Below are 16,519 nucleotides of genomic sequence, written 5' to 3'. Positions count from 1 at the left end.
TGCAGGGCCCAGGAATGGTGCTGGTCTCAGGCAGCTTGTGGCCCTGCCACCCAGAGATACAAAGGGAGATGGAGGCGGGGAGAGGCCCCAAGGGCTCCTGGGGACTGCACTGAGGAACTGGGTTGGTCTTGATACAAAGGACCAGGTCAGCCCTGGTGTCCAGGAAAGAGACTGTGGGGGGGGGTGTGCAGCCCAGGGAAGCAGAGGGAGGTGAGGGCGGGACCAGACCCAGAGGATTCCTGGAGACTTTGAGAAGGAACTGGTTCCATCTGGATGCAAGGGATCAGGAGGCAGTGGTGGCCCTGGGCTGAGAGGTCATCCCAGGCGTCCAGGAAAGAGGCTGGTGAGCCATGCAGCCCAGAGAAGCAGAGGGAGGTGAGGGCAGAGTGAGGCCTAGAGGGCTCCTGGGGACTGCGAGAAGAAACTGGGTTGGTCTGGAGGCAAAGCAAATTCCATGTTTTAATGTAGTAACAGTTTAATGAATTTTTTATAGTAACAGAACTAAAAAAAAGCCGTAAATCAAGACACTTTTGAAATACATTAAAAGTGGATACGGCAAAAGAGGAAGCTCAGCTACAGGACTTAGGTACTCTGATGATATTCAGCCTTTTGGTTGGTGGAACTATTTTTCCATACATTCAGTTAGTCACAAGATGTTAATTCAGAAACGGAGGTGGGCAAGGAGTGGCTATTTATGAAGCTAAAGGTGGCAGAAGATAACTTGTGAATAGGCTCTGTGTATGGAAGAAGACACAGCGAAGACCACCAACCAGGCAACTCTGTGGGGGTGGGGTCAGCAGTTTATTTGAGAGCAAACATATGCTGGGCTACCTTTAGGGGAGCAGGGAAACAGCAGCAAGCAAGGGGAATCAGACATCTTTTATAGGAAGTCAGGTGGTTGGGTAACTTTCCATGACTTAGGCTGGGCAGCTACATTCAGGATTGGTTGGTCTACATCACCATTTTAGGAGCCTGCCAGGATCCTAACAATCTGGATCTGCAATGTTACAAAACTCTCTGCATTGTTGTGCTGAGTTTGTCAGCCTTTCAGGAAGTTCAGTTCAAGATGCCATATTTTTCTGGGAAATTTCCTCCACAGAAGCAATCTGTCTAATTTTAGGATCTCTGCTCTGAATACAATATTCAAAAGTAAAATGTTAAGAAAGTATTTAAAGTGAACATTTTATGTGGCAGAAACTTGTCTTGCACTGTCATTTTAGTCTAGTAAAAAAGTATACAACTGAATTCAAGTAATTCCTTAGTTCATAGCAAATGGCCTTAGTCAATTCGGCATTTCAAGCTTTAAGGCTCTCAACAATGAAAAGATGATTAGAATGTGTGAAAGAAGTAGGGTAGACATGGCTGATGCAAAAACATAACTCTCACTTCAAAGGGGATAAGAGATTGTTTATTCTGGGGGTTGGAGAGATAGCTCAGTGGTTAAGAGCACTGGATGTTCTTACAGAAGACCAGGGCTCGAATCCCAGCACCCACATGGTGGGTAACAACAGTCTGTAACTCCAGTTCTAGGGGCTCTGACGCCCTCTTCTGTCCTCCACAGGTATACTTACACACATGCAGACATAAAACTCATACACATAAAAATAAATAAATAAATATATAAATAAATAAATAAATAAATAAATACCCAGGAACACAGATTCAGGTTACCTCAAATTCCATGTTTCAGCATGTAAGCAGTTTTATGTACTTTTTATAGTAACAGAACAAAGGAAAGTCATAAATCAAGATGCTTTTCAAATACATTGGTAGATACATTCAATAGCCAGGTCATGGCAAATTGGGGGTAATTCTACTATAGGTCTCAGATGTGATCTGATGACATTCTTAGCCTTTTGATTGGTGGGAACAGAACCGTTTCTTTGTTAAACTAATACATTCTATTAGCCACAAGATGGTAGAAATGGGTGGGCAAGGAGTGGCTATTTGGGAGCTAAAGATAGCCCAAGATAATTGTAAATAAGCTCTGGATCAGTGTTGGGGACCCCTGCTGTCTAAGGTAGCAGTCTCTCCATGTCCGGATAGCCACAGGCCAGCTCAGCGCGAATGCAGTGACTCCCTTTCTCAGTGGGGCACCTTCCTGCTCTCTTCCTGACTCACCTTTTGAAGTGCCCATCACAGATACATGTCCTCCGGCATGAAACTGCCAGGTTTTCCTGTGTGATAATGGCTTTTGCTACTGCCTCCACACTATAAATATCCTGGTTTCCCCCTAATAAATCGAAGTTGAATCACTAAGATCTGGAGCTGAGCTGAGTCACTGAATAAAGGAGCTGTATCAGGAGCTGAGCTGTACCAGTCTCTTATTCAATCTCCCCGTAGGGGGCTGTCCGTTCGTAAACGTTCACTCGCGGAGATCCTGTTTTCGCCGTTCTTGCACCTCCCCTCGTGATCTGGTGGCCGGTGGATCGTGTACCTAGAGGGAGTGCCCAGTAGCTTGGAACGGTACTCGCCTGGAAGCACAGCGACCGCTGAGTCGCCAGCATCCGGTAGCCGTAGAGAGCCAGGGACCAGAGCAGCAACGCGGTGCGCGGGACCTGCCCATAGATCAGCAACATTCCAAACTCTCCATAGTCATTGAAGTGTTAATCAGTTTGTCAGCCTTGCAGGAAGTTCAGTTCAAGAGCATTTGGAGAACAAATTTTACTTGATAAGACTTTAAAAAATAGGAAAGATGGAAGGTGGGGGGGTAGTAAGAGGGTGAAGGTTGTGGAAGATCTGAATAGGATCAGAATACATTGTCTGAAATTCTCAAAGAATCAATAAAAATGATTTTTTAAAAAGTTTCTGTGGGGCTGGAGAGATGACTCAGTGGTTAAGAGCACTGGTTGTTCTTGCAGAGGATCCTAATTTGGTTCCCAGCACTCACATGAAGGCTAACAACCACCTGTAACATCAGTTCTAGGAAATCTAACACCTTCTTTTGATGTTCATCAACATTGTATGACACGGGTACACTTACACAAATGTAAACAATACACATACACGCAAAATAAAAATGATAAGTAAAATATATCTTTTTAAAAAGTTTCTGTTCAGCAAAGGAAATTGTAAGTGTAAGGAAGAGACAGCCTATAGAATTGGAGAAAATACTTGCCACCTACATATGTAATAGAGGATAAATATCTAGAATAAACAAAAAAAACTCAGAAAACTAAACATCAAGAAAACAACCCAATCAATAAATGCACTCAGTGTCTGTATGGAGAATTCTTAAAATAAGAAATCTTGATGGCTTATAAACACTTTTAACAGTAAAAAAAAAGGAGAAATATTATTTCTGCCTTTTAGCAATTCCCTATCTGGGGGAGAGCATAAAAGTTATTTAGGTTATTTCATGGCAAAGATTAGTTTTGAACTTGAACTTGATGTCATCCTCATAGAGCAACAGCAACAGGAAGAATATCTGTACCTACTATGGAGACACTTTGAAAAGGTACCTCCATGTTCACAGTCAGAACTACTCAACCTGGAGGTGATCTGTATAGTTCTTTCTTCTTTTTCCTTCTGTGATCTCTGCCTGGTATTTTCAGAGTACCAGATCTCTAGATGGCCTCATGGTTTCTCTGGTGCCATTGTCTGCTGTGTGACTTTCAGGCAAGCAATGGGAAAGAAGAGTTAGAAGGAAGTAATTGGCTTATCTACTGTTTTGACACAGAGACAGATCTATTCTCTGCTGCTGTCCATGTGAGGTATCTCCAAAATGTGTGGCTTTGATGTGAGATTCTCCTGACAGCATAAGTAAAGACTCTAGGGTGGTTGGAATTTATCAGCACAAAATGAACTGACATGAAAGGGTGAGCATAGAAAGGAGAGATGCCGCTAGAATACAAAGCCAGGTGGGGACTTAACTGCTCCTCTAGAACTCTTGTTGCTTCTCTTCTGACACTGGAAAATAAAGGAAGCATTTCTTTTTTTAATGTATGTTTTTATTGAATTTTTGTGGACTTCATACAAAACATATTAATCATCCTTATACCACCTCCCTCATCTGCACCCCCATGACCACTCTACTGGATTTCATGCATTCTGTCATATATGTTAAGGCCTATCAAGTCAAGTTTGGAAGCAGTACTCACTAGGCTATTTGCACTTGAAGGAAACAGTGCTCTCTGACCCCAGGACTTGCCTTGAACTGGCTCGTTTTGATCATTATCTGTAGAATATTGAAGATGGCAAGTGGTCTTACATGGTTGGTCTCAGGTAAATAAGTTCATATCTATAAAAAAATTAGAACCATCCTGGGTTCTTTGACACAATCAATATAGCTGTTATTATTCATGGTGATAATCTATCATTACCATCAGTGAGCTATGTGGAGAAAGGGGTTTTAGTGGAAAAAGCATGGGATTTGCAGTCAGAACACATAATTCTGAGTAATAATGCCATGACTCACTAGTTGAATGACTTGGGAGTAACTAAGTCTCAGCAGTCTATACTCTAAAGGATAGAAATATACTACATCAGAGGCATCAGTCATCACTGTATGAGAAAACCACACAAATTGCAACTGCTCACTATAAGGTCAGCATCATTTTAGTAACATTAAATCAGTGGTGAACAGGACTTAGTGATAGTCTGAGTATGGTTGCCTTGAAGAACATATTTTTGACCATTGGTTCTTTTTCGTGATTGACAAGTAGCTAGTCTTAGACATATTGTGGAAAATTTAAAGTGGAAAGATCTTGGAAGGCCTGCATTTTAAACATTTTATTCATATTGCTGGGCAACAAGCTATACCCAAACTTCACATACTTTGTTTCTACCTCAACTTTCTCCCAACTTCCGGAGACTAGGTGGTAGCCAAGTAAACAAGGACTGGCAGGGTGATTAGAGTCATCTTTGATAATGTTAGGGTGCCAAGAATCCTGCAAAGGACCACTCAGACTCCAGACATTCTGAACTAGCCGAATTTTATTTAGCTTGTCAGCGACTGCCTTCTCTAGGCTGGGATTTAGAGAATGGAGCCCTTGCTCAGAGGACAGTAAAGATTTTAAAGGGAAAATCTATATCATAACAAGTAGCTACTCAAAAACAGTCACATGTTTGCTCCTGTCAGTGGGCAAGCAAGCAGTTACAGAAGCCAGGTAAGCAAGCAGTCACAAAAGCCAGATAAGTCTTAACTGGAGTCTTCCTGGAATTAACTGGGTTGTGTACCTCTGGGGTCAGCTCTTCCTGGAACTGCTGGTCCCAGGTCAGGGTAGGGTCTGGAATGGCTCACCAAGATTGCAATATTATACAAAATGGAATAGCTTAGGCTATCACAATAATACTGCCAAGATTTGCCTAGATGTGTTGGTTTATAGACCCTATCTGCTCTTAGAGATTGCTGTCTGATGGCTTTGAAGAGCATACACAAGTTAAAAGTGGAATCAGCCAGGATGTATGATTTTTTTTTTTTGTCTTTGTGAGACAGGGTCTCCTTATAGCCCCAGCTGTCCTGGAATTCACTATGTAGAGCAGGCTGGCCTCAAACTCATAAAAATCCGCCTGCCTCTGCCTCCCAAGTGCTGGGATTAAAGGTATGCACTACCATGCCCGGTCTGTATGATTTTTATGCCAAGCACTGGAAAATATTAGCTTTATGGGTCAAATTTGGACCACCTCTTATTTTTGTGACTGATGTTCCAGTGGAATGCCAGCGTGCACCTTTGTTTATGTGTATGCTGACTTCACACTATAACAGAGCTGAGCAGTTGCAACTAACACAATAAACTTACAGGCCTTAGGAAAAAAAATAGGATGTGGAGTCCTGGATGATGCAGTCCACAAACCAAGGTGATAGATAAAAGGACTGAATACAATTATTGCTTATATTGAGTGTAATAAAAGCAAAATCAGGGTCTAGAGAGATTGCTGAGTGGTTAGGAGCACTGGCTGCTGTTGCAGAGAACTCAGGTTCCGTTCTCAGCACCCGCTTGGTTGCTAACAAGCATCTGTAACTTCAGTTCCAGGGGATCTGGTGCCCTCTTCTGGCCTCCCCAGGCATTGCATGCATGGATGCACTTAAATCCATGCACACAAAATGCTCATCCTGATAAAATAACAATAAATAAATAAAAAAAAGAATTAAAAATGGGTTAGGCAAACCACAGTTAAGAGAATTTCGTTTAAAACCTACCACTCTCAACACTTCTGAGAGGTTGAACACTGGATATTTTCTTTCAAAGAGCCACAAAATAAAATGCAAATACAAAACACCTCACATATACATCCATTTTTAAACAGCATAGTAATATTATGAAAATAAAATAAATATGAGTCAATGCTTTCACCCTCTTTGGAAAAAAATGATAACTATAAAGAAGCCCAGAAAATAAGGTAAATAGGTTGGTAAAATTGTTATCTCACAATTCTCTATTACTGGACATCAAAAGGCAATGAAAACTTAAAAGCATGGTGGGGATAGAGTCAACTCCCAGAAGCCACCACCTCTGTAGACACATGGATGCTTCCCTAGCATCTCCTCATCAAGTATATACAGAACTTGAAAAAATAAATGAATAAAATCATCAATTTATTTACTAATAAAGTAGATAAAATAACAATCTCATTAGTTTTTTGAAATGCTTTCTAAATCATTAGTCTTTTTCACACAAGTTCTGAATTAAGTATGATTTTGAGAGAGAAGAAAATTATATTTAGCTGAAGAAATGCAAAGGTCATTTTTTTATATTGATAAGGACAAGTTGCTGTAAATTCTGTGAACCATAGAAAAGCTTGCAATTACGTGTGTGTGTGTGTGTGTGTGTGTGTGTGTGTATGTTTGTGTTACAAGACTTTTAAGGGAGTATTCAGGAGAATCTTGGAAGTTACAGCAATGCTGAACTTCAGGAGGTCCATCATGATACCATAGTATCATTGTTTCATCATTGTTTCATAAGGCCCATCTGCTGAGATCCTAGAAGACTCAAAATTATTGGTTGTACATTGAATGTTAGTGCAGTGGCACATGATGTAAAATAAGAGGCCACTGGATCCAACAGGAAGGAAAAAAGTATTATTAACTTGAAACCATTGAGATTTCTTCAGTGGAAACACGTCTCTTGTGCAATTGCTTTCTTCTGTTCTGGGCCATGTACAATGCTGGGATGAATCGGTGAGTAAAAGGCAAGTCACTGTGTGATTTCAAGCCTGTGCATCACAAATAGTAAAAATAGAGTCTACCAACCAAAGGCCAAATGGCATAGCCAGGCAGGCTTTAAAGAGTACCTAAATAAATAAAGTATCCTTCAGTAAATATCAGTAAGTTTTTAACCTGACAATGACTATCGTGCCTTGTACTCTTTCAGTTCTAGAATCCAGTAAGGAAAGAAAGCATCTAGCTCACATATATACAACTCAAAAATAAGGGTTCCATAATTCTTGGAATTAACTTTTTCCCTATCATATTCACAACATGATGCATATTAATAAACAAGGCTTGAGTAAAATGGTGTCAGTCAAAAATATTAAGTCCAAATGTGTATAGTCAGTTACAAATATCCAACCATGGAGAGATGGCTCAGAGGTTAAGAGCACAGACTGCTCTTGCAGAGGACCGGGGTTCAATTCTTAGCACTCACCTCACGTGGCAGCTAACAAGCATCACTAACTCCTGATATAGGGGAATCTGATGCCCTCTTCTGACCTCTGTGGGCATTGCATAACACTGGTGCAATCACATATATGCAGGCAATACACTCATATACATTAAAATAATAAAAATAATAAATAAAATTAGAAAAATATCCAGCCACTATCCAGTATGTTTTGAAAAGGCAAATAACCATAACAGCACATTGACTCTGGTGATATGGACTTCCATAGTATGGTGTATAAACAGAGAAAGTTTGGGGCTAGAGAGATGGCTCAGCAGTTAAGAGCACTGACTGCTCTTCCAGAGGACCCGCATTTGATTCCCAGCACCTGCATGGCAGCTAGCAACTGTCCATAACTACAGTTACAGGGGAATCCGACACCCTCTTCTGACCTCCATAGGCATTGCACAAGACAGGTGCGCTCACACACATACAGGCAATACACTCATATACACAAAATAAAAGTAATAGATAAAATATTTTAAAAACCAAAAAACAAAATAGAGACATTTGAACAATACCAATATGACCTGGCTATTAACTGGAATACTAGAGACTGTTGATATTCCTTTTAAATGCAGAGATTTCTCCCCATTCATGTTGCTAAGGTTTTTCCTTCTATAATGTCTGGGAAACAAAGAGCTGACACGTCTGACAAGAACTCAGAAATGTTTAGTCCTTTCTCTAAGTCATGCTGACAGTCTTTTCATGATGTGTGAAGTATCGTATCTGAAGTACATGGTAGGTTTCACAAATGCAGTGATGCAGTCAATTTGGCCCACTTTCCGAGGAAGATATGCCTGAGAACAGCATAATAACTTGATTTATGTGTAATTCAATAATACTGTATTTTAGAAAGAAGACAGATACAAAACTTTATTCCTCTCAATGAAATGAGAAAAATGAAATGAGAAATGCAGTGTTAAAAATATTATCATGAGGCAAAGAAAATGTAACTTTGGGATTGATATAGGACAGCGTATCTCACTTCACTGTTAATTTGTCCATCGTAAAATTCCCATGACGTATCGTCAAGGGCTTGCTTGCCACTGTGCATTCTGAAATGCAAAACCTTTCAGAAATAGTAATCAATAAATGTTGGGTTCTCGATTTAGTGTTTTAGGAAAGGCCAAATTCCACCCATGTCTCTAGTTATACCTGTATAGGGTGCCAAAATCAAAAGAGCAAAATGTGGTAAACAAGCACAAATGGAACAGAGCTAACATTTATCATAGCACATATGAATAAATCATTCTCCCAACTGTCTCAGGTAGACAGGCCAAAAACCATCTTCATTTCTAGCACTAAAAATGCATGTTATTAGGGACTATTTTCCTAGTCTATATTTTTAATCTACTTTTTCATGGAAAGAACATGCATGTGAGATAAAACATATCAGAAAGAATCATATCAGAAACTTCTTGGAATTTGAACCCCAAATAAAGAAGCTTACATCAAATTTCTGGCAATTAAATTTCAGGAGGATAATGTGAGAACGAATACAAAAATTGGTCTTTTCACTGATGACAGTATTTCAATAGATAAACTTTTTATGCTTTTTGGCCCAATTGATTTACAGAAAGGTCGCCAGAGCACATAAAGTTGAACATAGAGACACTGGTCATCAAAAAGAAAAGGAAAACATAGATGCAGCAAGGCTTTCAGGAAAAGGCGGTGGGGAATAAGGCACAGGCACTTCTGTAGCTCACTGCCCTCCTGGAGAGTTCTATGAGACAAGGATCCTTTCTCCATAACTATATTCTCACTCCTGGCTTCCTCCCCACCCCTTGTCCACTATCTTACCTGGCAAGTCTTTATCAGAAATGCTTGGCAGGAAGCCTGGCTCTGACAGCACAGTTTATTTCTTCATCTGTGCTCTGAGTTGGCTAAGGACCTATGCTTATGAAACTCACCTTTTTTCCCTATAGTGTTTCCCTTTCCCTCCCGTGGCAACATCCTCTTGCTTCTATACATCAATGCTTTCCAAATGATCAAGAAAACAAAAGAAACATAGAAACTGGGAACCTGAGAACATTGCCTCTGCTAATTCCTACCCATGGGTGACTGCCCATAGTGTCTCTCAATCCCACAGGAAATGCTGTGTCACTGAATACCAACAGTTTCTCTCTGGGGATATAGTAGGTAGTGAGAAAAGGGATTCCTTTGTAATGCCTTTACATATCATTTAAGTATTTATTGCTTTTGACTACAGTTTAACCATATGTAGTAAGCGATGTGAAGTTCCATGAAAATGAACCATTTAAGAAAGTTTTACAAATGTGCATAATTACATAATCACCCTGATAAAGATCTAGAACATTTTCTTTATGCCAAGAAGCCTCTTTATGCTTTTCCCTTGTCAATACATCCCATGATCACCCCCCAATTCACAGCAAAACCACATTTTATGACTGCCATCACCAGCAATCTTTACCTCTTCCTGAATATTATATACATATGTTTCTTCTGTGCCTGATATCTTTCACTCACCATAATATGTGGGAGACATGCTACTGCATATAGCAACAGTTTTCTCTTTTTCATCACTATGGACTATTTGAATAAGGATGACAGGATTTATTTTTAATTCTAATATTAATGGACAGTTGGGAAGTTCCAAGTTAAGGCAATAATGAATGAAGCTGGTATAAACTTTTGGAGCCATAGGCTAGGCATCGGCTTAGGGTTGCAGACACTAAACAGCTACCTTTGCAGATGTTTGTATGTGCTTTGAAAAACAATGATTTAAATCTCATTGCAAACCTGAATCTTTCACTTCATGATGTGATTACCAAAAGAAAAGATTTAGATAGCCATGCAAAAATGGACTGAATAGAAGCTAGGCAGAAGTATCATACATATTTCTTCCAGAAAGAGAGCCTTGCCTATTTTCTACTAATGGTATATATCTGTCTATATGTTTAACCCTATGTTCAAAACTTAGAATGCCAAGCATTGGAAATTGTGTCCCTCAAGTTTTCAGTCTAATTATGCAGTACATCAAGCTTGTAAACAACTTTCTGCTGCTTGCCAGTTCACCAAGGCATTTAATTAGTTGTTTCTGCTCTCATTGGCATATTCCCTCTGGAGATATGCAGGTAATGAAATAAATGAATTAAACATTCTTTAATATTCATTTGTGAACATGTGTCATTCAACCTCCAATTAAGTGAGTGTTTATGAGGCTGGACAAGTTATACATATTTAAAACTTTCCCCCAAATCAACTGTGGATTTTTCATACTGGAATATAGATTTCTTACAGTTTCTTATGTGATTCTTCTCTCTGTAACATTTTAGGCCTCTGTAAGTGAATGTGGGATTAAGGAAGAAAGAAAGAGAGGGAGGGAGGGAGGGAGGGAAGGAAGGAGGGAGATGGGGAGAAAAAAGAAAAGGCACATTTTTTTTCTGCAGCAGTTTTATACATTCTATTCCATGATGCCTCCACCCTTCTTAACACTTGCCATGCTGCATGGGCATAAGGATTTATATTAACTTCAAAGTGGATTGGACCAAGTTTGTGATGACAAAATTGGTCCTTAGGATGGTTTTGAGCATATTGTGACCAAAGTCTCCTCACTGTGAATTTAAAAAATATTTCTACATGGACATTGGTGATCCCAGAATATAGTGGCAATAGACCAGCAAAGAGAATATATACCTAAATTATATAAATTATGCATATCAATGCAAGGAGAAGCAAACAAGTGTAGAGGAGATTCAGGCTAGTGTTGGCACTCGCTATTGGAGAGTGACTATTCAGTAGGTGCAGAAGTGCAGGGAGGTAGAGGAAAAAAAGACCTGCTGTCTATACTCATTAGCTTTATTCATCAATCTGACAGACTGCCTGACTTAACTTAAGGAAAAAAAGAATTCTTTCAGTTCATGGTTTCTGTGGTCGATGTTCACAGAACTTGCCTCTGCTGATTCTAGTCCTATGGTGAGACAGAACATAATGGTGGTAGGGAGATGAGGCAGAGGCAACTCAATTCATGGTAGACAGGAAACAGAGCAAAGAACGGACAGGGGACCAGTTACATCCTTCAAAAGTATGCCTCGACTGATGTACCTTCTCCAACTAATCCCCATCTCCTAAAGGTTTCAAAGCTCCCAATAGTACCAACCAACTAGGAACCATTCAACACTAGAGCCCCTGGAGGACACTTCATATTCAAATCATAACAATTGTATGTAGACAAAACTCCAAGACATTTTCCTGGGCAATGATCTTTTTCAATATGAACCCCAAAAGCACAGAGCAGAAAGCAAAAATAAAGAGATGGGATGGTATCAAATCATGGTGTCTCTACATAGAAGAGAAATCAAAATGATGAAGAGAGACCCCAAAGAATTAGAGAAAATATTTGCAAAATATACATCTGATCAGGCATTAATACGCACAGGTATAGGGAATTTAAGAATTCAGTAGCAAAAATCCAATTTTTTAAGTGGGGCAAGTATATAAAAAGAACATTTCTGGAGCTGGAGAGATGACTCAGGGTTAAGAGCACTGGCTGCTCTGGCAGAGGCCTGGCATTCAGTTCCCAGAACCCACATGGTGGCTATGAACCATACTTAACTCCAGTTCCAGGGGAATCCAGCACCCTCTTCTGTCTTCCACAGGCATTACATGATGCAGGTGAACTCACATACATGTAGGCAATACATTCATGCACAAAAATAAAAATAATAAATATTTCTTTAAAATCAATACCAATAATCCAATTTTTTTGGTCTCTTTGAGATGGGGAAAGTACATGAAAAGAACATTTCTACAAAGAAGCCATACAAATGGCCAATGGATACATAAAAAATTTCATTATTGCTACTCTTTAAGGAAATGTAAATTAAAGCAACAGTAAGAATTAGCCATAGTAAAACATTACACCTGTTGGAATAGTTTTTATCAAAAATGTAAAAGACAAGTGTTGGTGAGGATTTTGATAAAAGGAACCACTTGCATACTGTGGGATGTAACTGGTAGAGTCATTATGGAAAACAGTATAGAAAGAAGTTCAAAAAGTTTTTTTTTTAAACAAAATTACTGTACAATTTGGTAGTCTCAGTTTGGGGCATTGCTGGCTAAATGCGTCCTCCAAGAAAGCTAGAACTGAATGGGAGTGGGTCTAGAGACCGAGGCTGACAGAAGTTGAGAGATGCTGAGAGACTCTGAGAAACTGAAGCCCAGATCTCAAAGCTTAGCCAAAATATACAAGATGGGCCATGGGACTTTGTAAGTCACCCTTTCCTGGATGTCATAAAACATGCTAAAACCCAAATAGAATATATTGTGTTGGTTTTGTCAATCCGCGTTAGGACTGCAAGACCCAAGAATCTCAGAGTCTCAGGAGGGAAGGGAATTTGGTGTGACAGGAAATCCAAAGGAAATCAAATCCACATACTACAGCAGTATCTACATTTCCATTACTCACAGTAGCCAAGATGTGGAAGCAAGCTCCAATTCCATCAACAGATGAAGGGATAAATAAAAGGTAGTATGTATACACAGTGAAATATTATTCAGAATGTGAAAGGGAGACCCTTATAACTTTCAATGGCATAGATAAATATGAAGGAAATTAAGTGAAATATACCAGGAATGGAAAGGAAAGCACTGCACAATCTCACGTATATGTAAAACTTTTTTAAAAGCTACAGACTTCATAAAAGATTATTAGATGTATGTACAATATCCTCACATGAAGTTCTTCATGAGATAACTGCAAAAACTGAATGAATGAATAATAATGAGTGAGTAGAATTCTACTTAGCAGAGTTTGATGAGGGTGATGAGGGTGAGGAAGGAGATAATGAGGAATTATTGATTTAAAGATATATTTCAGTGAGAAAGAAAAATTTAATTTTGAAATTCTGCCCAACAGCATGACTATAGTCAGTAAATATATTTCAAAATAAGATAGTGAATTTCAAATGATTCAAAAAAAAGATAGGTATATGTAAGGAAACGGATATGCTAATTAGCTTTACTCATTCTACCTCGTGTGTGCATAACTGATAAAAATCATGTTGTATTCAGCAGTGTACAGAATTGAGATTTGCCAATGAAAAACTATGTTAAATATGAAAAGTTTTTTTTTATTGCAAAGAATGGAAGGGCAAGACAGTGATGCAAACCCAAGCACATTCAATTTCAGAGTGATGTTACTTAGGTAGAAAGTTCGGAAAGGGCACTCCAATTCTAATGCCACCCTTCCTGAAAAAAGGCCAGTAAAGATAGGAAGAGAATCCTTTGGGGAGGCAAAGTACACATCGACTATCCTGATTTATTATATTCCACAGAGGAACGAACAGATTATGGGAGAAAACTTTGATTAAAGTAGTTGGCACAGAATGTGATGATTGGGTTTTGATATCCAGAAGAAGTCATTACTCATTCAGAAATAATGAGATTTCCTAAATCTTGTGCCAATTTTTGAAGTCAAACAATAAGATATATTATAAGCCACTTAAATAATGTTGGGATTGCATAGGTAGGACACCCAGGAAAGACTTCATGAAAGCATAGAGTCTGAAGAGACTTTGGCTAGCAGCGAAAGATGATGAATTTCTTGGTCAAAAGGTGAAATATTTTTCCTCAGAGAAAAGGAATTTAAAAAGAGTAAAAATTAAATAGCTATGATAGTTACCAATCTAGGAAAATAAAGGCCAGGGACTTTAAACGTTCTTGACAAAAAGAAAGTTTCTTCTCCAATTTCAAAAAAAATAAATCATTCCTATAAGGAAAGTTTATATAGGTTTCTGGATATTATATAATCTACTACATATAATAGTAATATGTTATGTGTTGCATATTATTATATGAATGTGACATATATGTCTCCTGCTACATGCATGTGTAATTACTCCAAATTTATGTTTAGGGGTCAGCTAATAATTTTCCTTGAAGACAGGGATCAGAAATGGGAAGGTTAATATTATTTTAACTTTTATTTTATAACTCTCTTTTGAATTTTAAAAAATTAATTCCTTGAGGGAAAATGAGCATACTAGTTTTATTTAAAAACTTGCTATTTGATCTTGAAAAATAGTCTTTTAAAAAGCCACAGACTTCATAAAAGTTTATTAGATGTGTGTACAATCCTCCCCACATAAAGTTCTGCATGAAATAATTGCAAAAACTGAATAAACAAATAAATTAAATAAATAAATAACAAGATGGGATAATACATGTTTCATTTACATTAGATGCTAATTTCAGAAACTGTTCCAATTAATAAGACAAAAATCAGCATACTCAATGGAAAAAATGATATGAACTGACAATATCTAGCAAATAAATTACAGTCAATAGGTAAGCGTACTTAAACCCACTTGTAATTCAAAATGTAAATCCAAAGAATATTTTTTCATGCATTGTCAACAAAAATTTTATAAGTTTCTTAACAGCTGGTATTTTGAGAATGTGGAGAAATGCGTTTTCATACCTTGCTAATTTTTTGGAAGCAGCCTGATAATATCTATTAGATGTGGAATTAATCAGACTCTAATTTTATTGCACACAGTTTGTCTTCTGCATCCACATCACCATTAGTAGGTAGAAAGATGTTTGTAACATTTCATTACAAAGAAGTAGAACATTCCAGAATCTATCAACTAGAAGTGCATCAGTCCTGTGAAAGGTAAGTAGAAGACTACAAACATAATTACAAGGAAATTAAAATTCAGATGCCCTGATTTGATAAGCGCACATTGTATAGGTACATGGAAATAGTACAACATGTTCCCTTAATATGTGCAATTATTACACATTAGCCAAAGCTTTTTTTAAGTCTAAGGATATAGAGATGCTAACTACCATGTTCTAGACACAATATATTGAATATATGTATCAAACTATTACATGATACTTATATTAGTTAGTTTTCAGTTGCTGTGATAGAAATACCATGACCAAGGGAACTTATGAAAGGAAGAGTTTATTTAGTTTACAGTTCCAAAAGGGCAAGAGTCCATCATGGTGGGGAGGCATGCCGGCAGAGGTGACTGGAGTAGGAGTAGAAGCTAAGCTCTCACATCTTCAAGCAAGCACAGGAAGCAGAGTGGAACTGGAGATCCAGAAAGGCTTAAGAACAGTCTAAGCCTGCTGCCACTGATGTGCTTCCTCCAGCATGGTTACACCTTCTAAAACCTCCCAAAACAGCACCACCAACTGAGGACAAAATGTTCAAATACTTGGAGCCTATGGGGGACTTTCTCATTCAAACCACCAAAATACCCCATAAATATGTGCAAGTAAAATAATGATTTTAGAAGAATGAAATAGGTTTGTATAGCTATGTGAAAGGTAAAGAAAACATGCTATGAAGTGAAAAAGTGTAGGCAGTTAATATAACTTTGGGGCCTTAATGATGAAATATTATATATATATATGCAAACCAGTGTTCCTATGGAAAAAAGATACATACACAAGTATATAAATGGATGGATATTATTGCAATATGTATATATTTTATGTGTTGTGTTTTGTTATTTTACTTTAACATGGATAGGATTTGAATAAAGGTGTGTGAGTTCTTCTTTCAGGAATAAATTCAAAAGAGACACCAAAGTCTAGCTATCAAAATAAACATTCTCACGCAATATTTTGAAAGATCAAAATGAATAAAAAATCAGTGGTGAGCAAAATAAAAAATTTTCAATACAGGCATATTGTTGACACAAGTTTATCACCTATGATAATTTAAAGATGCTTTTAAATTTTTTAAATTATTTATTTTTATTTCATGTGTATGAGTGTTATGCCTGCATGTAAGTGCACCTATGTCATGCAGTGCTGCAGAAGACAGAAGAGAGTCTCAGATCCTCTGGAAATGGAGTTATGGACGGTTGTTAGCCACCATGTAGGTGCTGGAATTCAAACCTCGGACTTCTTCAAGAGCAGCCAGTGCTCTTAACTCT

The sequence above is a fragment of the Nannospalax galili genome, unplaced genomic scaffold (genome assembly GCF_000622305.1).
Source record: "Nannospalax galili isolate Female #2095 unplaced genomic scaffold, S.galili_v1.0 scaffold521, whole genome shotgun sequence".
Taxonomy (NCBI): domain Eukaryota; kingdom Metazoa; phylum Chordata; class Mammalia; order Rodentia; family Spalacidae; genus Nannospalax; species Nannospalax galili.
This window is presented reverse-complemented; position numbering follows the sequence as displayed.